Raw genomic sequence first — 22089 nt, forward strand, 5'->3', positions numbered from 1 at the left:
ATTAGGAACATATTCTGGAACATTAGGAACGTAATATTGAGTTGCAGCCCCCCCTATTACGCTCGTTGATAGAAGGAGACCAAGGAGACCAAGACGTAGTAAGCGTACATCTTTCATTATTTTAGATGAACACCAAAAAAGATAAACAAACGTAACGTTCTGCAGGCTACACAGTCACTGACAAAAACAAGATCCCACAAACTAAGGTGGGGAAAAAGGCTGCCTAAGTATGATCCCCAATCAGAGACAACGATAGACAGCTGCCTCTGATTGGGAACCAACAAAGAAATAGACAAACTAGAATGCCCACCCAAATCACACCCTGACCTAACCAAAAGAGAAATAAAAAGGCTCTCTAAGTTCAGGGCGTGACACCCCCTTTTGCCCTCAGAACAGCCTCAATTCGGCATGGACTACAAGGTACTGGCCCATGTTGACTCCAATGCTTCCCACAATTCTGTCAACTTGGATGGATGTTCTTTGGGTGGTGAACCATTCTTGATAGACACAGGAAACTGTTGAGGGTAAAAACCCAGCAGCATCGCCGTTTTTGACACACTCAAACCGGTACCCCTGGCACCTACTACCCCGTTCAAAGGCACTTCAATATTTTCTCAGTCCATCTCAATTGTCTCAAGTCTTAAAAATGTTTCTTTAACCTGTCTCCTCCCCTTCATCTACACTGATTGAAGTGGATATAACAGATGACATCAATAAGGGATCATAGATTTCAACTGGATTCACCTGGTCAGTCTATGTCATGGAACAAGCAGGTGTTCCTAATGTTTTGTACACTCAGTGTACATCTCATATTCCCTGCAAGCGAGAAATGTACTTTATTAGGCTAATTAAAATATTCCTGTCGATCCGCTCAGTGCTGCACAATACCATTATAGAGTTCAAGTGTCAATGACCTCTACCTATCTGTCTCGCTGTGTGTGTGTATGTGTGTGTGCGTGCGTGCGTGCGTGTGTGTGTGTGCCTGTGTGGCGACGTGCCTGTGTAATAATTTCCAGATGGAAACCCTGGTGACCTGTCATGCTATTAAGGAGAATCACGTTGACCACATGGCAGCCAAATGATTCATGGCCATGCCTTAGAAATGCTAATAATCATATAGAAATAAGGAGGATAATGTCTTCATGTGCTATCATAAGGGCTGGAGGAAGGGATGTTTCCACAGAGATAATCATTGGTGGGAGATTCATGGAGAATGCATGAAGAGAGTTCAAGAGGATGTTGAACTCACCTACTTGTATAAAGTAAATGATGGTGAATGTAAGATGGTAAAGAGAGATGGATTCAGAAATGGATTTCAACGCTTGGTTGGACACTCTAAGATGCAAAAGTAAAAGTGAGGGAATTTTGCTTGAGGGACTGTTTTTGATTATTTCTCTCTTTTTTTCATCTACTGACGGTTTTCGCCTCCTACTCTCATCGTATCAAAAGAGTTAAAACTTCTTCTTAATAGGGGGCGCTGTTTTCACTTTGGGAAAAAATTGTGCTCAAATTAAACGGCCTCGTACTCTGTTCTAGATCATACAATATGCATATTATTATTACTATTGGATAGAAAACACTCTGAAGTTTCTAAAACTGTTTGAATTATATCTGTGAGTAAAACAGAACTCATTTGGCAGCAAACTTCCAAACAGGAAGTGAAAATTCTGAAAATGGGGCTCTGTGTCAGGGCCTGCCTATTCAACTGGCTTATATTTATGGATCTGTATGCACTTCATACGCCTTCCACTAGATGTCAATAGGCAGTAGAATGTTGAATGGGGTGTCTAGCTTGATGTGAGACCGAATGAGAGCCTTTGGAGTGACAGGTCCGCTCTTTTGTCAGTATTCAACTGTGCACCAGGAAACCTCACATTGTCTTCTGAAATGCGTTACGTATACACGACGAAATGCTCCGGCTCTGATTTTATTGAATACATATGAGAAAAACATCATAAAGTAGGATTTTCAACCGAGTTTGACCAGTTTATTTGACGTTTATTGGGAATTTTGGAATTTTTCGTTCCATGCTCAAAGATTTCTTGGACATGTGCCCTCCACATGGCTAGCCAAAGTTGCTAATTCGACAGAAGAAATGGACATTCTAAAACAAATCAACGATTTATTCTGGAACTAGGATTCCTTGCACAACATTCTGATGGAAGATCATCAAAAGTAAGAGAATATTTATGATGTTATTTCGTATTTTTGTGGTTTGTGTTGGCTCCAACAAGGCGGAGAATAGGTGAACGCTGTCTCACAATATTGCATGCTGTATGTTGTACTAAAGTTTTTTTTTTTTTATCTAACACAGTGGTTGCATTAAGAACCAGTGTATCTTTCATTTGCTGCACAACATGTATTTTTTTGTAAAGTTTATGATGAGTTCTTTGGTTAGATTACGTGACTGTCCAAAATATCTCCGGACAATTTGGTGCATCATGGCTACATATTCACAATGTAAAACCAGGATTTGTACCTCTAAATATGCACATTTTCGAACAAAACATAAATGTATTGTATAACAAGATGTTATAAGACTGTCATCTGATGAAGTTGTTCAAGGTTAGTGATTAATTTTATCTCTATTTGTGGGTTTTGTGAAAGCTACCTTTGTGGTGGAAACATGGTGAAAACATGGCGTTGTGTGTTTGGCTATTGTGGTGAGCTAATATATATATTGTGTTTTCGCTGTAAAACATTTAAAAAATCGGAAATGATGGCTGGATTCACAAGATGTTTAACTTTCATTTGCTGTATTGGACTTGTGATTTCATGAAACAGATCAACAAAAGTTACCTTTATAAAGCAAACAAAAACATTATCATGTCAGGATACTGTTCCTATCTAGATGAAGAAAGCTGGACATGATAAGTGATTAATCATGAGATATGTATCTTCCTGTTCCCATGGCGTTGATCTGATGTCATTGATCATTTGGATGTCAGCTGTCTGACTGCAGGATGAGGAACAGACTGAAGACAATACCCTTCAAATAAAGTCACACCGACAGTCAAATGAAATGTTCAACATAAGTGTTGGTTCAATAAGATGACAGTTTGTGTGTTTCCTATGTCTACCTGTAACTACAGACAAAGCTTGAGTTAGGGATGAAGCAGGATGTGGACATGAAGCCAGTGTTAGAGTTATGGTTGAGGGTTAGGGATGAAGCAGGATGTGGACATGAAGCCAGTGTTAGAGTTATGGTTGAGGGTTAGGGTTGAAGCAGGATGTGAACATGAACGGTTAGGATTAGGTTCCAGCTAGAAGTGGTAGAATGTAGAATATGTTCAGCCTCTGGTAGTAACTTCCTCCTACTCTGGCTATCTGACCAGGAGAAGGCCTTCCAGGCCAAACCAACCCTGACTCAATTACTTTCCAGATAATCCATACCTGTGAGGTTATTACCTGAGTGGTCAATCACAATCTCAATCCCACTAGTTAATCCCAGCTGTCTGGATTAACCTGAATGCTCAGTGACGTGGTAAATATGGAATACAGCAGAGGACAACACTGTCCTCTCACTTTAATTACAGAAAGCAAAGACAAAGAAACACAATGATGTGCATCATATCAGAAGCACATCATCAAGTCTTTATCTTCAGTTGACTCTGGTAGGGATATCACTTCTTCTTTCACCAACATCCTCATAACATTACTCCATATTTTATGGATTAGTCTTGAAATGTTCTTGATGGTGTCACCATGGAGTGTTACAAACGTCTCAATAACTTCCGATCCTTCAAATGAGAAACAGGTAGACCCTGAGTCATAATGTCTCATACAGTATGTCACATAGTACCACACCGAATCATGTGCCCTGGGAGTATGTGAGTACAGTTTCCAGCAGCTGTCTTATGGCTGTAGTAATCACCTTGTCATATAATGTGTTCCAGCTTTTAGAGCCCAGTAAAACATGATGAATGATGGAGGGCTAAGCGCTGCGTCTCCCATGTAGCCGGCGTCAACGGTGGGATTGCTTTGATACCTCTGTGGAAAGGACCGATTAGGGGCATATGGGGGGATGATTAATTGATGTAAACACATTTCCATTTAACAGCTGTTTGATCAATAATTGAAGTGCAGATTCCACAAACCCCAACCTACCCTACCACTATCCTCACCTACACTCATCCCTCATTTTATTATGCTGCTCTTCAATTAACAGCCTTTCTACTCTGGCTGGCAGTTTCCTCATCTCACCTGGTGAACTACCAACCATGTGCTAATCCTAATACAATACTGATGAGGTCAAAAGGGAAATATAGCTATGTATACTTATCTTAAGTATTCACCCCCCTTGTATTTTTTCACATTTCCTTCAGCTACAAAGCGGGATTTAAATGGTTTTAATTGTGATTTTTCTGCCACTGATCTACAGAAAACACTCCATAATGTCAAAGTGATAATTATTATTTTTTTGTTTTATATATATTAATAAAAGACAAACAAAAATGTCTTAAGTTCAGTAGGAAAAATGTCCGTAACAAATCACATAATAAGTTGCGTTTACTCACTCTGTGTGCAATAATAGGGGTAAACATTATTTTTTTAATGACTACCTCTTTCTTTACCCCACACACAGAATTATCTGTAAATTCCCTCAGTCGAGTAGAGTATTTCAAGCACAGATTCAACCACAAAGACCATGGAGTTTTTCCAAATCCTCGAAAAGGGCAGCCACTGAATATCACTTTGAGCAAGGTAAAATTACTAATTAGGCTTTGGATGGTGTATTAATACACCCAGTAGCTACAAATATACAGGCGTCCTTACTAAATGAGTTGCTGGAGAGGAAGGAAACCATTCAGGGATTTCACTATGAGGCAAATGGTGATTTTAAAATAAACAGTTACAGAGTTTAATGGCTGTGATAGAAGAACCTGAGGCTGGATTAACAACATTGTAGTTGATCCACAATATTAGAGATTCTTCAGTACTTTTGTACACTTTTTGGCCAGTAGTTCTGAAAGTACCGCTCACGAGCCAAAAGTGGTCCCTGGAAATTGTGTACTATGTCACATATGTACAGATATGTGCACCACGTCATTGCTTTCTCTCTCTCTGCTATGTGTGCATCTTGCTAGCTGTCACTCAAATGGTGATGGGCTGAACCTCATTGGCTGGATCTCAAATTGGTAGGGGGCTGGCCCACGTGGTGGAAAATGTAGGCAAAATTGTGCTGCACAGTTTCCAGTAAATAGTCCCTTTCAAACTAGATACTTCGTGGCTAATTGAGGTAAGCTAGTAATTCAGCTCATAGATTATAAATACACATTTATCTTAAAATTGTACAAAAAAATACATGCGCAACTCTATAAACAAGACTACTTTTAACAATTTACACAGAAAAATGTAGAAAAACACATTTACTGGAAAACTGTGCAGAGGCAAAGTTTGGTAACATAATTTATGAGTCCACGTTTTCCAAAAACTCTTCATTTCTGCTCCAAATTAAGATTCAACGATGTTCACAGAAGAAAATGGGGTGTCAGCTATGACATGACACATTGACTTGTATTTTGAACTACAGTAAGTGAAGTGGATTCACACCCGGTAAAGGAATTGCAGTAACAGAATTTCATGGGTACCTGATCTGTACTACACAGAAATCCATAATTATGGATATGACCGTCATTCTCTTCATGGTGATGTACATGTATCCTAAATAAGTACACAAAGGTATAAATATGCAATATCCTCCTTTGCATATTTGAATATTATTTTACGCACTGGCTATTATTTTAATGACCTCTGCCCCCAAACAAGACCGAATTTGGTTGGTTCGGACCGGTCTAAATCTGAACCAATCATAGACATCTATGTTTAACAAGTTTGGTCATGAAAGTACAGTAGAACTCAGTACAGTACAGTAAAGTACAGCACAAAACAGTAGAGTAGAGTTCATCACAGTACAGTAGAGTATAGTAAAGTAGAGTATAGTACAGTATAGTTCAGTACAGCACAACATAGTACTCTATGGTGTGCTACAGTATACTGTGTACTATACAGAACTCTACTCTAAAGTACAGTACTATACTGTGCAGTAGTGTACTGAACTATACTCTGTACTCTACTCTGCTGTGCTGTACTGTCCTCTACTTTGCTTTCCAAACTTGTGAATCCAACTGTGGGTTGTGACAACTCTGAGTTCCCCTATGATGTCCCATTGTAGCCAGTTCAATTGCAGAGATTGCGTTAACGATTTTTCGCAAATTCCATTATCGATTTGGTAATGGAATTTTGAGTTTTAATTAGAAAATATCTTAAAGATATGTGGGTTTTTGGTAATGTAATTTCAAGATAAAAGGCAATTTCTTAATTACTGCTGTGGGCTAAATCAGGGTCACACAGTGTTTCTTGGTATTCAACAAATCTACTTTGAAATAAAATAATACACCTCACGCACATGGTTATGGGCTTAAAAAAAAGAAGACACCTATACCATCTCAGATATAGAATTGAAATGTATTCATTTTTGAGTTTGCATCCCAGTATTACACATTATCTACATCACAGAAGACTGAAATATAACAAAAATGTTTGACATAGAAACACTGGATTTTCAGAGTTAAAAAAATAATAATGATTAATTATGAAACATTTTAGAAACATTTCACCCATGAGGCCTCTAGATCATTCGACTGCAGGAATGGGCTACACTTACAGAAAGCAGAAAGTCTTCTCCAAAACGAAATATGTGTTATTAGTTGGCAGGGGTCTTTACGTCAATATTATTGTATTTTGATGTATTTCTAATAACTTATTACTTTTTCTGGTAGATGGAAAAGGGGTCTTAGAATACATCTGCTTGACAAGAAATTAAAGCCTTTTCTTATTTAAAAGTTTTAGTATGGAAAATTGTTGAAAAATGTATATACTGTATGCCTTAATTTCTCAGTAATACAGTCTTGTAGCTTTAATTTGACACCCAATTTGACATGCTCCTATGAACTTCACGTTGATGCTCATGAGTCCTTTTATATGTACATGACCTACTGTAAAGAAGTGTGACAAAGGATGGACCTGTTTGTTCTCAATACAAAGTGTTATGTTTGGGGCAAATCACACACAACACATCACTGAGTACCACTCTCCATCTGTTTTATCATGGCGGTGACTGCATCATGTTATGGATATGCTTGTTATCGGAAATGACTGGGGAGTTTTTCAGGATTAAAATAAACGGAATGGAGCTAACAGGCAACATCCTAGAGGAAAACCTGGTTCAGTCTGTTTTACACCAGTCACTAAGCGATATATTCACCTTTCAGCAGTAAAATAACCTAAAACTTTAGGCCCCTCAAACTCAACTTTGGACCTCGATACCAGTTCCACTGGATTTTTTCATTGTTCTCCTCTACCCCGGGACTGATTTAGACCTGGGACACCAGGTGTGTGCAATTAATTATTAGCTTGAGCAGAAAACCAGCAGGCTCCAGACCTTGTAGGGTAAGAATTGAGTACCCCTGCTCTAGGTCAAATCTTTATTGGAGTTGTTAACCAAGAAGACAGTTAATTTTCATGAGTAGCCTGGTTACAATATTGACTTAAATCTGCTTGAAAATCTATGGCAAGACTTGAAAATGGCTACAGTGGTTGCTCCAGTAAAAGTTTTGTGATTATGCTGCAGGACTTAGAGGTAATTTGTGGTTTAGCACGGTACCCTGCGTCACCAGACCAGCACCAGGGGGAGTTAGAGCACTGATTATGCTTTTGGTCCTACTGTGTCTCTAACTGACAATGAATGGGCTACATAAATCTAAATAGAAACAGATAATTGTGCACGATTTCAGCATTACTTACTAAAACTGTTGTTTTTATAATTTATAATTTTATTTCGTTAGGATAATTTTGCTCTTACTGTAGTACTGTAGCCCCTCCGAACAGGTCACATTATACAGCGCCTGAGTGGCGCAACGGTCTAAGTCACTGCGTAGCAGTGCAAGCTGTGTTGCTACAGATGCTGGTTCAATACCTGTGCTGTCCTTGATTGGGAGACCCAAGAGATGACTGTAGGTTTTTGGTTTCTCTCCCTCTAAAAACATAAATAAATAATTCTAAATAACAAACTGGATTTATTTACAAATTAGTAACAATATCTCACCCCATGTTCAAGAACAGCCTTTTTCTGTTATTTGAAAACAAAATAATTTCCAAAATATATAATACATTTTAAAAATTAAAAAATAAATGATTGTGTACTAAAAACATGAATGTGTTTTTGCAGAGCATACAAACATGTCGACAACCATCCGTGGAGATCAGTGGACAACGGGCTGGACAACGGGCTGGACAACGGGCTGGACAACGGGCTGGACAACGGGCTGGACAACGGGCTGGACAACGGGCTGGACAACGGGCTGGACAACGGGCTGGACAACGGGCTGGACAACGGGCTGGACAACGGGCTGGACAACGGGCTGGACAACGGGCCGCACAGAAAGAATTCATGGTTGCCAAGAAAGCGGTTACTTTTGCTACATTCTTAAAATGTGTACTCAGCATTTGTGTGTTGGGAGTCACTTTAAATTCTTAATTGATTTACCGTTTCTATCATAGGCCACTGTAATCGATGGGCGTACCATGGCAGTACCATTCTCCTCATCTGATGAAGGTGCATATGGATCAGATTCAAACTTTGAAGACTGAGATCGAGTCATTGAAGACAGACCAGCAGAAAGAGAAACATTATCGGAGGGCAGAGATATGGGCGACAGCTGATGCATTGGTCCAGAGCCAGACAGCATTGGTGGAGTGACAAGCGGAGAATGACGCGTTGAAGAGGGCACCTCACACCTGTGAGTTCTGGAACTCCACCTCCGACAGGCAGAGTCAACATACCTGGTGGGTTCATCAGGTCGTCGGTTCACCCTGACATTTCCATTCCTCTTCTGACAACAGAACTTGACCAACTGCTCACTAAGCAGAGCAAGGGCCGTCCGGACCGTTATGCTGTTCTGTTATAGCCTAATAAACAAATGCTGGTGGTTTATATTGTCACGATCCTGACCTGTTTTCTGTTAGTTTTGTATGTGTTAGTTGGTCAGGACGTGAGTTTGGGTGGGCAGTCTATGTTTTCTGTTTCTATGTTGGTTTAAAGGGTGACCTAATATGGCTCTCAATTAGAGGCAGGTGTTTTTCATTTCCTCTGATTGAGAGTCATATTAAGGTAGGTGTTTTCACACGGTTTGTTTGTGGGTGGTTGTCTCCTGTGTCTGTGTCTATGTTACACCATACGGGACTGTTTCGTGCGTTCGTCATTTTGTGTAGTCATTTTCCTGTTCGTGTTTTCTTCGTGTTTCATGTAAGTTCGTCGTCCAGGTCTGTCTACATCGTTTTGTTGTTTTGTAATATATCAAGTGTTCTTCGTGTGTTTAGTTCGTCTTGTAAATAAATCATTATGTATTCACAACCCGCTGCGCCTTGGTCGAATCACTACTCCTCCTCTTCGTATGAAGAGGAGGAGGAACACCGTTACATATATCTTAAAAATGTTTTAAATGCTTTATAATCCAAAAGTAAAAGCATATACGATTTAGCAAAGTTTAGCAAAGTTTATTTATTTATTTAGTTATGGATCCATAACGAATTACTATGGAAATAAATATCACTGAATTACAGAAATATTGGAACAAAGTTGTCTAATGAAGGTAAACAAATAGTTGCTTACTGGAAAATACTCTTTCAAACACATACGGTCACATTGTACAACACCATTATGGCTATTAGCAGGGTTATATTTTGGCCTTTATGGGCGGTGCACAATTGGCCCAGTGTTTCTCTCCCTCTAAAAACAAAAACAAATATTTTGGCCTTTACAAATATTATTTTGGCCTCTATTCAGATTACAAACTCTCACTTTCGTTTTTTTAACGAAATAACCTCCAAAATATCGTTGTACATTATCAAGTTGATGGCGCAGCCATATAGCCTGGCACCTGCATAAATCTGAGTGACTCAATCATTCATGGCTTTGGATCAAAAGTATCAACATAAGTACCAACATTCTTTCTGATAGTCTTTAAAAAATAAATGTTTTGGTTATCCTGACCTGGACACCATGTACAGTATGGTACGAAAGGATGGTACGAAAGCCCATTATGGCAATTAGCAGGACAATATACCTTTACAAACACCTCTCTGAATTTTGAGACTTTGTGGATGGGGGCTCCCGAGTGGATGGGAGCTCCCGCAGTGCAAGATGCATTGCTACAGATGCAGGTTCGATACCCGTGACGGCCGCCACCAGGAGACCCATGTTTTAACCCCTCTAGGGTATGTGGGACGCTAGCGTCCCACCTGGCCAACATCCGGTGAAATTGCAGAGCGCCAAATTCAAAATACAGAAATACACATAATAAGCATTCATAAAATATACAAGTGTTATACACCGGCTTAAAGATTAACTTCTTGTTAATCCAGCCACTGTGTCAGATTTATAAAAGGCTTTACGGCGAAAGCAAACCATGCGATTACCTGAGGACAGCGCCCCGCGTAAAAAAGCATACAAACATTTACCAGCCAAGTAGAGTCACTAAAGTCAGAAATAGCGATTAAAATTAACTTCTTTGGGGTAGGGGGCAGTATTTTCACGTCCGATGAAAAGCATGCCCAGAGTAAACTGCCTGCTACTCAGGCCCAGATCCTAGGATATGCATATTAAAATCGACCAGCCTCAGAATTTCCACTTCCTGTTTGGATTTTTTCTCAGGTTTTTGCCTGCCATATGAGTTCTGTTATACTCACAGACATCATTAAAACAGTTTTAGAAACTTCAGAGTGTTTTCTATCCAATAGTAATAATAATAATATGCATATATTAGCAACTGGGACTGAGGAGCAGGCAGTTTACTATGGGCACCCCTGTGCACCTTTCATCCAAGCTACTCAATACTGCCCCTGCAGCCATAAGAAGTTAAAGGACTAACCACTGTATCTAGCAATGATTAACAACCAACTTGACAGAGCTTGATATCACGTTTCAGGAGAAGACCCAGATACAGACAGTGTTGAAGTAACAAACGTTTATTACTAGAACAGGGGGCAAGCAAAACCTCAGGTCAAGGGCAGGCAGAGGTCAGTAATCCAGATCAGAGTCCATAAGGTACAGAACAGCAGGCAGTCTTGGCGTTAGGGCAGTCAGAGGTCAATAATCCAGGGTGGTGTGACAAGGTACAGAACGGCAGGCAGACTCAAGGGGAAAACCGCTGGTAGGCTTGACGAACAAAACGAACTGGCAACAGACAAACAGAGAACACAGGTATAAATATACTGGGGATAATGGGGAAGATGGGCGACACCTGGAGGGGGGGTGGAGACAAGCAGAAAGACAGGTGAAACAGATCAGGGTGTGACGCTTGAAGAATTTTGAAAATAATAATGGGGGAATATTGCACAATCCAGGTGTGCACAGCTCTTAGAAAGTTACCCAAACTTACAGCTGTAGTCACTGTCAAATGTGTTTCTAACATGTATTGACTCAGGGGCTGAATACTTATCTAATCAAGATATATTGGTGTTTTATTTTTCATTCATAAAAATGTTCCTTCCATTTTGACATGAGAGTATTTTGTGTAGATCGTTGCTAAAAAATTACAATTAAATACATTTTAATCCCACTTTGTAACACAATAAAATGTGAAAGAAATCCAAGGGGGGTGAATAGTATAGTATCTATATATCATACATTGTATATTCACTGTGCATGGTATGCAGCAAGGTGTTAACTAGACCAAATAATAAAAGGATTTTCTGTGCTCAGATGGTGACTTGGTAAGTAATCTGAAAGCATTTACTCTATGCATGGTGTGAGAGAAAAGGAAATGATTGCTGTTTCACATAGGTCTCCAGGTACATTCTCTGGAGGTGATGGCTTCTCCCCCGAATTCATGAAATGCACAGGAACTCTTTCCCCCCATTTCAAGCCAGTCATTTTCTATAGTCCTTTAGAAGTTGTCAATTGGAGTGGAGATTGCTCTGTGGACGTTAAAGTGGAACTGACTTAACTTCTTTACAGATATGAAACAAACAGCAAATCTTAACATCTGTCAAAATATACAATTCCTAGTTTATGCTAGAAAACAAATTTATAAGAGGTTTTAAAAATAGGTTCTATTTGACCAGAAATTCCATGACGTATTGTAAGGGACAGATCAAAATCTACTGGGGGGAGGGGCTGGTCCAACTCAAGGTGTCATAAAAAAATGCACCCAACAATACAAATATTTTCACATGACACTGCCCTTGTACCCCCTCATATAATTAACTCAAAATAATGTTTACGACCAAAATAACAATAATTGTAGTGACCCTGTGTTAATAAATGTGAATATGGACTTTACCACATGCTTTTATGGCATGCTTTTATGGCACAGTCGATGCCGCACAGGGCTACGGGCCAGATGAGTGAGGGTTTGCTGACCACCACAGAGGAGCTCACTCTCCCTGCCTGTTTCATTACTTCACTATCAGATCCGGCTGCAGACAATGATCACTTAGGGGGATATCAGAGTTTTTACATTTTGATGCCATATTTAAAATTATATAAAAAATATGCAATGAATTTTCCACCAATAGGTTTCTGTACCAATGTAACACACAACCAATAAACAAAGCATAGCGACTTCGGGCACTTCAATATCATGGTTTGTGTTTTCAATACCACAATAAATAGACTATGTCAATCTCGACAAACAGAAAATGCATCCCTCTCTACCTTGTAGGCTTACCCAGTATCGAAGACTTGACAACTTTTTGGTGTTTTTTAACAGATGTCCCTTTCCATTCATCAATTGGCCGCTGCACAATTTGGATTGATTGATTTTATTTGTCAGTAAAAAAAATACATATGTATACAAAGATTTTTACAGTGAAGTCTCGGATTTATATCCATTGTGGTCCCTATTTTTTACATAAATACAGTTACATACTGTAGATACAGACACAGATATAGAGACAAAAAAATGCTTAACCTACAGATGAGTATGAGGAGGGAGTTTAAGTACAATTCTTACAAGCTTGTTTGGCAGGTGGCTTATTCCTTAGATCTTTGTGGCTACAGGTAAACCATGATGTGCAGGAATAATCAAAGTGTCACTGGACTTGCGCACTTGCCAAAGTCTTTAGAGTGTCTACCGCATAGCTAGACTTCCATCCAATTGGACACAGATTTTGTTGTGAATATTCAAAAATCGGAATTAAAAACAATATGCAATTTCAGATAATTTGGCGCCGGACAACATGACAGGGAAGATTTTAATTTACCGGACATTTGAGAAATTTCACAGACATCCATATGTATTCAACTGTGTGATATTAATATTTGTATAAGTAAATATATGTAGCTTATATAAAGGAATGGAAGCTTAAGCCTATCCCAGAGAGATAGAGAGACATGCTGGCTGCATGCCACAACACTGACATGTATTTCTTTATGTCAGATGGCTACTGCGTCTGCTATACAAATATAGATGAATCGTACATTTTCAACCAGAATCATTTTTATAAAGATAAGCAGTATATTGTTAGATTATAGGAGTAACTCTGGTAGGCCTGAAACAAACTTCCTCACCTCAAGTTCAACTGTCAGAGTCAGTTGAAACACTTAAAAGACACACCCTCTTCTACTTACCCTCGCCTTTCGCCCTTTGGGGAATCCCTGCGGACATCTTTGCCGTCGGTCCAAACAATTAGCCAAACAAGGGAAGTTGGCAACATAAGCCCCTCAGCCCTCGTTTGTGATCGATTTTGCGAGTGTACATTTTTTTTCTCTCCGGGGCCTGAAACGCCCCATAATAATTTGCGATGATTGTACTACATCTGTTAAGAAAAGTCTGCAGATTAAAACCAACATCAATATGGAGAAGTCAACATACAAGTGTAAGTAAAAACAAATATAAATAAGTTAGAAATTGTGCTACGAATGCACATGACGGAAAAAACACATATCGTAAAAGTAATTGTTTTTGTTTGGTTAGTTTTGGAAACATTAGCTGGAGCATACATCACACTTATACATTGTAATTTTGGATTTACCTGATATCGTCGGATGGCTAGCATTTGATGTCTGTGGATGCGTTATCTTCTAGCCAAGATATGAAATGTAATCTATATTGACTGTAGCGCATATAAAGCACAATCAACAGCTACCGTTGGTTTCATGATGACTGAAAACACAACCGTGGGACGAACAAGTGACAAATTCCTGGGCAAGGGCAGTCCATTTAAAATTCATGAATTCTTCTCCCTCGCCTTGCAACTGTCAACTCATCATATGTCATGATACGTCATCAGAAAAGTCCACTTAATTTGAGGGCTGAGGGGAGTGGGTGTGTCTTTTACGTGTTTGGAATACAGCCAATGACTCAATATTTTGAACAATTACGGACAACTGTAACTAATGCTTGGAATGTCAATACAATCAAACTAGCAAGGGCAAAGATCATAAATCAGTCATAATGTGGCTAATAGGCTAGTGCACGTGTCAAAAACAAGGCCTGTGTGCTGAATAGGACACAAGTGAGTATAAATTAGTCAACAATTGAGTCATCTACTTTATGAAATTACAGCCTGATGCGCTCAAATCGGTGAATTTCACTTCAATTGCGCTGCTTTTGTTTGTCCCATTTACAGTGCACAGAGGAGGCCAAGTGTACATATACATAGCTAGGCTATGTTTTTAAAACATGACAATGAATAACTAAAAAACAAAACCTGCAACAGAATACCATGCAAAGGAGAAATATGTAGGCCTATTCCAACAATACTTGAGGAGTATGTCACGACTCCTACCGAAGGTGGCTCCCGTTCCTGTTCGGGTGGCGCTCGGCGGGTGTCGTCACCGGCCTACTAGCTGCCACTGACTTTTTCCTCCCCCTCCTTTTTTGTTTATTGGTTACACCTGTTTTTAGTTAGGGTGATTAGTAGGGCTTTATTACCAAGCAGGCCCGCCTGTTGGGTGTGCGGGATTGTTTTGTGTACTGTTTGTACATGCGTGTATGTCACGGTTCGTGCTAGTTGTATTTTCGGAACTTTTTGTTCCCCTTGTATGGTGGGGCATTTGATTGGAGTGGCGTCGTGTTTCACCTTTGTGGTGATTAAAAGTTACGCTACTCTGAACTCTCTGTCTCCTGCGTCTGACTCTTTCCTCCACTAAACCCCGGGCATTACACAGTAGCCTAGGATGGCTACTCAACTACAAGATATTTTGAGTGCACCATACAGCAATGCATCATTCAACCACACCCGTGATCCATGCAGTGAAAAAAAAGGAAAATATGTTTTAAGCTGAAATGTTACAACAACCTATAGCTACATTTTTGTTATTTGGAGTTATTAAATACTTTTTTATTATGGTCCCTGCATATTATGCTATATACCGCATCCTATGTACATAAGTGGACATTATAAAGGCCAAAAGCCATATTTTTGGGGTCGAAAAAGAAACAAAAGAAATAGGCTATGTCTGGCCTGCGAATTCGTTGTGTTTTTTCAACACGGCCCATGTGCTGATTGAGTTTGACACACCTGGGCTAGCATATCTACAGAATTGATTGTATTTAGCTAGCTATCTATGCAGTAACTAAAAGCCTAATGTTAGCTAGCTAAATAGCTGCTGGGAAGATGTCAGGACATTGGAGGAGTGGGTGAGTGACTGACTTTTCCCCCTCATATAATTCTTCAGTGGCTACAGCTAGAGATACAGTCATTTGGTTAGCTAGCAAGAAATGTGAATCACAATGCTAGCTAACAACTGTTATTCACAGTTAGCATATCTCGTCAATCAAATGTATTTGGCAGGCAAGTTCCCATTCAGTTGTCAAAACGTGGGTTGGGACAAGCATGCATTGGCAGGCAAGCTGCAGAAGGTTGAGCAGGCTACTATTCCCCATCCTTTATCAGTGCAATTTTGACGGTCAACTAAGTTAGCTGAAAAAGTTGGAGAGGGTTTATCTAGTGTTCCCTTGATAGCTTTTAGTTAATCTCGCTCTGGCTAGCATTAGTTGTTGATCTTGTTGTTGTTGATGTGCATAAGCAACTGAGGGAGAGAGCCTACCTTGTCATGGTTGTTTGATCAGTAGATCCATGAAGTTCCCAAATGTTAGAGGACTTCCATGGTATTTACATATTTGCAGAAATCCATTCAGGTGTATTTTGTGGCTTTTGACAAATGTGCTCTAATGATCTAAAGTCACACTGTTGCTACTGCCTGTAAACACACAGTCCAGTTCAAAGTGAATGATGACAGGCCGTTTGGCAAATTACTTATTTAAATATAGGCCTACTGTAGCTCTGATTGGCTATGGCGAATTTTCACAAAAGCCTTAGTATATGTCATTCCCAAACATTCTATGAAATGACCATATCTAACTGCTCGCTTGTTGCAAATGTAGTCAGTGTAGTCTTGGCTGCTTGCAAATGTTTGTAAAGCCTAAAAATAAAGCATGGCTTATTAATTAAGGAGTTTTTTGAAGGCCATCTTTATAAAGGCCGAATTATGTTTTCCATATAACTGTATTGCAGTCATCCCTCCTTTAATAGGTATGTTTACTCCCAGGGAATGCTCTATCACCCATAAATAATTAATTAAGCAGCTAATGGATAACAAAGACATGGAGATAAATATATACAGTGCCTTCAGAACGTGTTCACACACCTTGACTTATTCCACATTTTGTTGTTACAGCCTGAATTCAAAATGGATTGAAATAAAAATGTCTCTCCCTTCTACACACAATTCCCAATAATGACAAAGTGAAAACTTGTTTAAAGAAATGATTGCAAATGTATTGAACATTTCATAAAATGTTTAAATCTCTCATTTACATACAGTACCAGTTCTTGTCAATATGGGGGCGCCATTTCGACTTTGTAAAAAGTCGTTCCCAAATTAAACTGCTTCGTACTCAATTCTTGCTCGTACAATATGCATATTATTATTACTATTGGATAGAAAACACTCTCTAGTTTCTAAAACCGTTTGAATTATATCTGTGAGTAAAACAGAACTCAAGTTGCAGCTAACTTCCTGTCAGGAAGTGAGAAATCTGAAATCGGGCACTCTGTTCCAGGGTCAGTTTATTAATTTGCATGTAATCTAAGAGTCGACATGCACTGCATACGATTTCCCCTAGATGTCAGTAAGCAGTGAGAATTGGAATGGTGTTGCTAGGCAGATCTGAGGCCATATAAAGGGTCTTGGAACGTGGGGTGCACTCTTTTCAACGTTCGTCATGGCGCAAGACAGACCTCAGGATGGCATTCTGAAAAGCTCTCGTTATAGGCCTTAGATATATCCGGCTCTGATTTTATTCGATATAGGTGTTAAAGACATCATAATGTAGTTATTTTAAACCGAGTTATATCAGTTTATATCAGTATATTGCGATTTTCGGATATTTCTTTGTGCTGCGTTATGAAGAGTTGGGCACGTCTGGGCCACATAGCTAATGTTTGCTGCTAATTCCTAAGTTGAAGACGTGAATCTACAACCGAGCAACGATGATTCTGGACAAAGGACCACTTGCACAACATTCTGATGGAAGCTCATCAAAAAGTAAGAACTATTTATGATGTTAATTCGTTGTTCTGTTGAAAAATGTAAAACTACTATTCCGCCATTAATTTCGGTGCGGTCTCGCTTTAACGCACGCTGTATGTCGTAGTAACGTTAATTTTAAAAATCTAACACAGCGGTTGCATTAAGAACTAATGTATCTTTCATTTGCTGTCCAACCTGTATTTTTTAGTCAAGTTTATGATTAGTTATTGATTAGATTAGGTGCCTCTCCCAAGATTTCTCCCGACATTTTGTTGGCAGCTTGGCTACTATTCTCATTGTATAACCACGATTTGTGCTGCTAAATATGCACATTTTCGAACAAACAATATATGTATTGTGTAATATGATGTTATAGGACTGTCATCTGATGAAGTTTTGAGAAGGTTAGTGAAAAATGTAATATCTTTTGCTGGTTTATTCGCTATCGCTAACGTGCATGAATCAATGCTGCTGTGTGGTTGGCTATTGTAGTAAGCTAATATAATGCTAAATTGTGTTTTCGCTGTAAAACACTTAAAGAATCTGAAATATTGGCTGGATTCACAAGATCTTTGTCTTTCATTTGCTGTACGCTGTGTATTTTTCATAAATGTTTTATGATGAGTATTTGGGTAATTCACATTGCTCTCTGTAGTTATTCTAGTTGCTTTGGTGAGAGTTGTGATGGTGGCTGCAATGTAAAACTATGATTTATACCTGAAATATGCAAATTTTTCGAACAAAACATATGCTATACAATAAATATGTTATCAGACTGTCATCTGATGAAGTTGTTTCTTGGTTAGTGACTATTTATATCTTTATTTGGTCGAATTTGTGATAGCTACCTATGCAGGAAAAAAATGGTGGGGAAAAAAAGTTGTGTCTTTTGCTATGGTGGTTAGCTAATAGAAATACATATTGTGTCTTCCCTGTAAAACATTTTAAAAATCAGAAATGATGGCTTGATTCACAAGATGTGTATCTTTCATTTGGTGTCTTGGACTTGTGATTTCATGAACATTTTATTATATGATATCCCTGTGGCTTTAGGCTAGGCTATGCTAGTCAGCTTTTTTGATGGGGGTGCTCCCGGATCCGGGTTTGTGACTCGTTGGACACATCTACTCATTCCAGGGTATTTCTTTATTGTTACTATTTTCTACATTGTAGAATAGTAGTGAAGACATCAAACTATGAAATAATGCATATGGAATCATGTAGTAACCAAAAAAGTGTAAAACAAATCAAAATATATTTTATATTTGAGGTTCTTCATTGTAGCCACCCTTTGCCTTGTTGACAGCTTTGCACACTCTTGGCATTCTCTCAACCAGCTTCATGAGGTAGTTACCTGGAGTGCATTTCAATTAACAGGTGTGACTTGTTAAAAGTAAATGTGTGGATATTCTTTCCTTCTTAGTGCGTTTGAGCAAATCAGTTGTCTTGTGACAAGGTAGGGAGGTATACAGAAGATAGACCTATTTGGTAAAAGACCAAGTCCATGTTATGGCAAGAACAGCTTGAATAAGCAAACAGAATTTACTTTAAGATACTTTAAGTCAGTCAATCTGGGAAATGTCAAGAACTTTTGCAGTCGCAAAAACCATCAAGCGCTATGATGAATCTGGCTCACATGAGGACCGCCACAGGAAAGGAAGACCAAGAGTTACTTCTGCTGCATAGGATAAGTTCATTAGAGTTACCAGCCTCAGAAATTGCAGGCCAAATAAATGCTTCACAGAGTTCAAGTAACAGACACATCTCAAATTCAACTGTTCAAATCAAATTTATTTATATAGCCCTTCTTACATCAGCTGATATCTCAAAGTGCTGTACAGAAACCCAGCCTAAAACCCCAAACAGCAAGCAATGCAGGTGTAGAAGCACGGTGGCTCTGAAAAACTCCCTAGAAAGGCCAAAACCTAGGAGGAAACCTAGAGAGGAACCAGGCTATGAGGGGTGGCCAGTCCTCTTCTGGCTGTGCCGGGTGGAGATTATAACAGAACATGGCCAAGATGTTCAAATGTTCATAAATGACCAGCATGGTCAAATAATAATAATCACAGTAGTTGTCGAGGGTGCAGCAAGTCAGCACCTCAGGAGTAAATGTCAGTTGGCTTTTCATAGCCGATCATTAAAAGTATCTCTACCGCTCCTGCTGTCTCTAGAGAGTTGAAAACAGCAGGTCTGGGACAGGTAGCACGTCCGGTGTACAGGTCAGGGTTCCATAGAAGCAGGCAGAACAGTTGAAACTGGAGAAGCAGCACGGCCAGGTGGACTGGGGACAGCAAGGAGTCATCATGCCAGGCAGTCCTGAGTCCTGAGCATCATGCCAGGCTCAGGTCCTCCGAGAGAGAGAAAGAAAGAGAAAGAGAGAATTAGAGAGAGCATACTTAAATTCACACAGGACACCGGATAAGACAGGAAAAGTACTCCAGATATAACAAACTGACTCTAGCCCCCCGACACAAACTACTGCAGCATAAATACTGGAGGCTGAGACAGGAGGGGTCAGGAGACACTGTGGCCCCATCCGATGATACCCCCTGACAGGGCCAAACAGGAAGGATATAACCCCACCCACTTTGCCAAAGCACAGCCCCCACACCACTAGAGGGATATCTTCAACCACCAACTTACCATTTACCAACTGTTCAGAGGAGACTGTGTGAATCAGGCCTTCATGTCGAATTGCTGCAAATAAACCACTACTAAAGGACACCAATAATAATAAGAGACTTGCTTGGGCCAAGAAACATGAGCAATGGACATTAGACCGGTGGAAATCTATCCTTTGGTCTGGTGAGTCCAAATTAGAGATTTTAGTGAAAGGATGATCTCCGCATGTGTGTTTCCACTGTGAAGCATGGAGGAGGAGATGTGATGGTTTGGGGGGCTTTGCTGGTGACACTGTCGGTGATATATTTCGAATTCAAGGCACACTTGTCCAGCATGGCTACCACAGCATTATGCAGCAAACCCTTCTGGTTTGCGCTTAGTGGGATTATCATTTGCTTTTCAACAGGACAATGACCAAGAAGGAGAGTGATGGAGTGCTGCCTCAGATGACCAGGCCTCCACAATCACCTGACCTCAACCCAATTGAGATGGTTTGGGATGAGTTGGACCGCAGAGTGAAGGAAAAGCAGCCAAAAAGTGCTCTGCATATGTGGGAACTCCTTCAAGACTGTTGGAAAAGCATTTCAGGTGAAGCTGGTAGAGAGAATGCCAAGAGTGTGCAAAGCTGTCATCAAGGCAAAGGGTGGCTACTTTGAAGAATCTCAAATATAAAATATATTTTGATTTGTTTAACAATATTTTGTTTACTACATGATTCCATATGTGTTATTTCAAAGTTTTTATGTCTTCACTATTATTCTAAAATGTAGAAAATGATACAAATAAAGAAAAATCCTTGAATGAGTAGGAGTGTCCAACTTTTGACTGGTACTGTATGTATTCACACCCCTGAGTTAATACATGTAAGAATCACTTTTGGTAATGATTACAGCTGTAGGTCTTTCTGGGTAAGTCTCTATGAGCTTTGCACACCTGCATTGTAAAATATTTGTTCATTATTCTTTAAAAAATTATTCAAGCTCCGTTGAGATGTTGTTGACCATTGCTAGACAGCCATTTTCAAGTCTTGCCATAGATTTCCAAGCCGATTTAAATCAAACTGTAATTAGGCCACTCAGGAACATTCAAATGTCGTCTCGATAAGCAACTATTGGCTTTTTTGTTTTTCTTTATTGTCCTGCTGAAAGGTGAATTTGTCTCACAGAGTCTGTTTGCTCTATTTAGTTTATTTTCATCCTAAATAAAAAATCCCTAGTCCTTCCCGATGGCAATACCTATAACATGACGCAGCTACCACCATGCTTGAAAATATGAAGAGTGGTACTCAGTGATGTGTTGGTTTGGATTTGCCCCAAACATAACGCTTTTTATTCAGGACATAAATTGAATTGCTTTTACACCTTTTTTCAGTTTTACTTTTGTGCTTATTATAAACATGATGCATGTTTTGGAATATTTGTATTCTGTACATTATTCCATCTTTTCACTCTGTCATGTAGGTTAGTATTGTGGAGTAACAGCAATGTTATTGATTCATCCTCAGTTTTCTCCTACCACAGCCATTGAAGTCTGTAACTGCTTTAAAGTCATATTTGGCCTCATTTTGAAATCCCTAAGCGGTTACCTTCCTCTCCGGCAAACTGAATTAGGAAGGATGCCTGTAAATTTGTTGTGACTGGGTGTATTGATATACCATCTAACTTCACCATGCTCAAAGGGATATTCAATGTCTGCTTTTTTTATACCCAACTACCAATAGGTGCCCTTCTTTTTGAGGCATTGGAACACCTTCCTGGTCTTTGTGGTTGAATCTGTGTTTGAAATTCACTGCTCGACTGAGGGACTTTACAGATAATTGTATGTGTGGGGTACAGAGATGAGGTAATTAAAACTAGTATTGCACACGGAGTCCATGAAAATTATTATGTGACTTGTTAAGCATATTTTTACTCCTGAACGTATTA

This window comes from Salvelinus alpinus, chromosome 23 (genome assembly GCF_045679555.1).
Source record: "Salvelinus alpinus chromosome 23, SLU_Salpinus.1, whole genome shotgun sequence".
Lineage (NCBI taxonomy): Eukaryota > Metazoa > Chordata > Actinopteri > Salmoniformes > Salmonidae > Salvelinus > Salvelinus alpinus.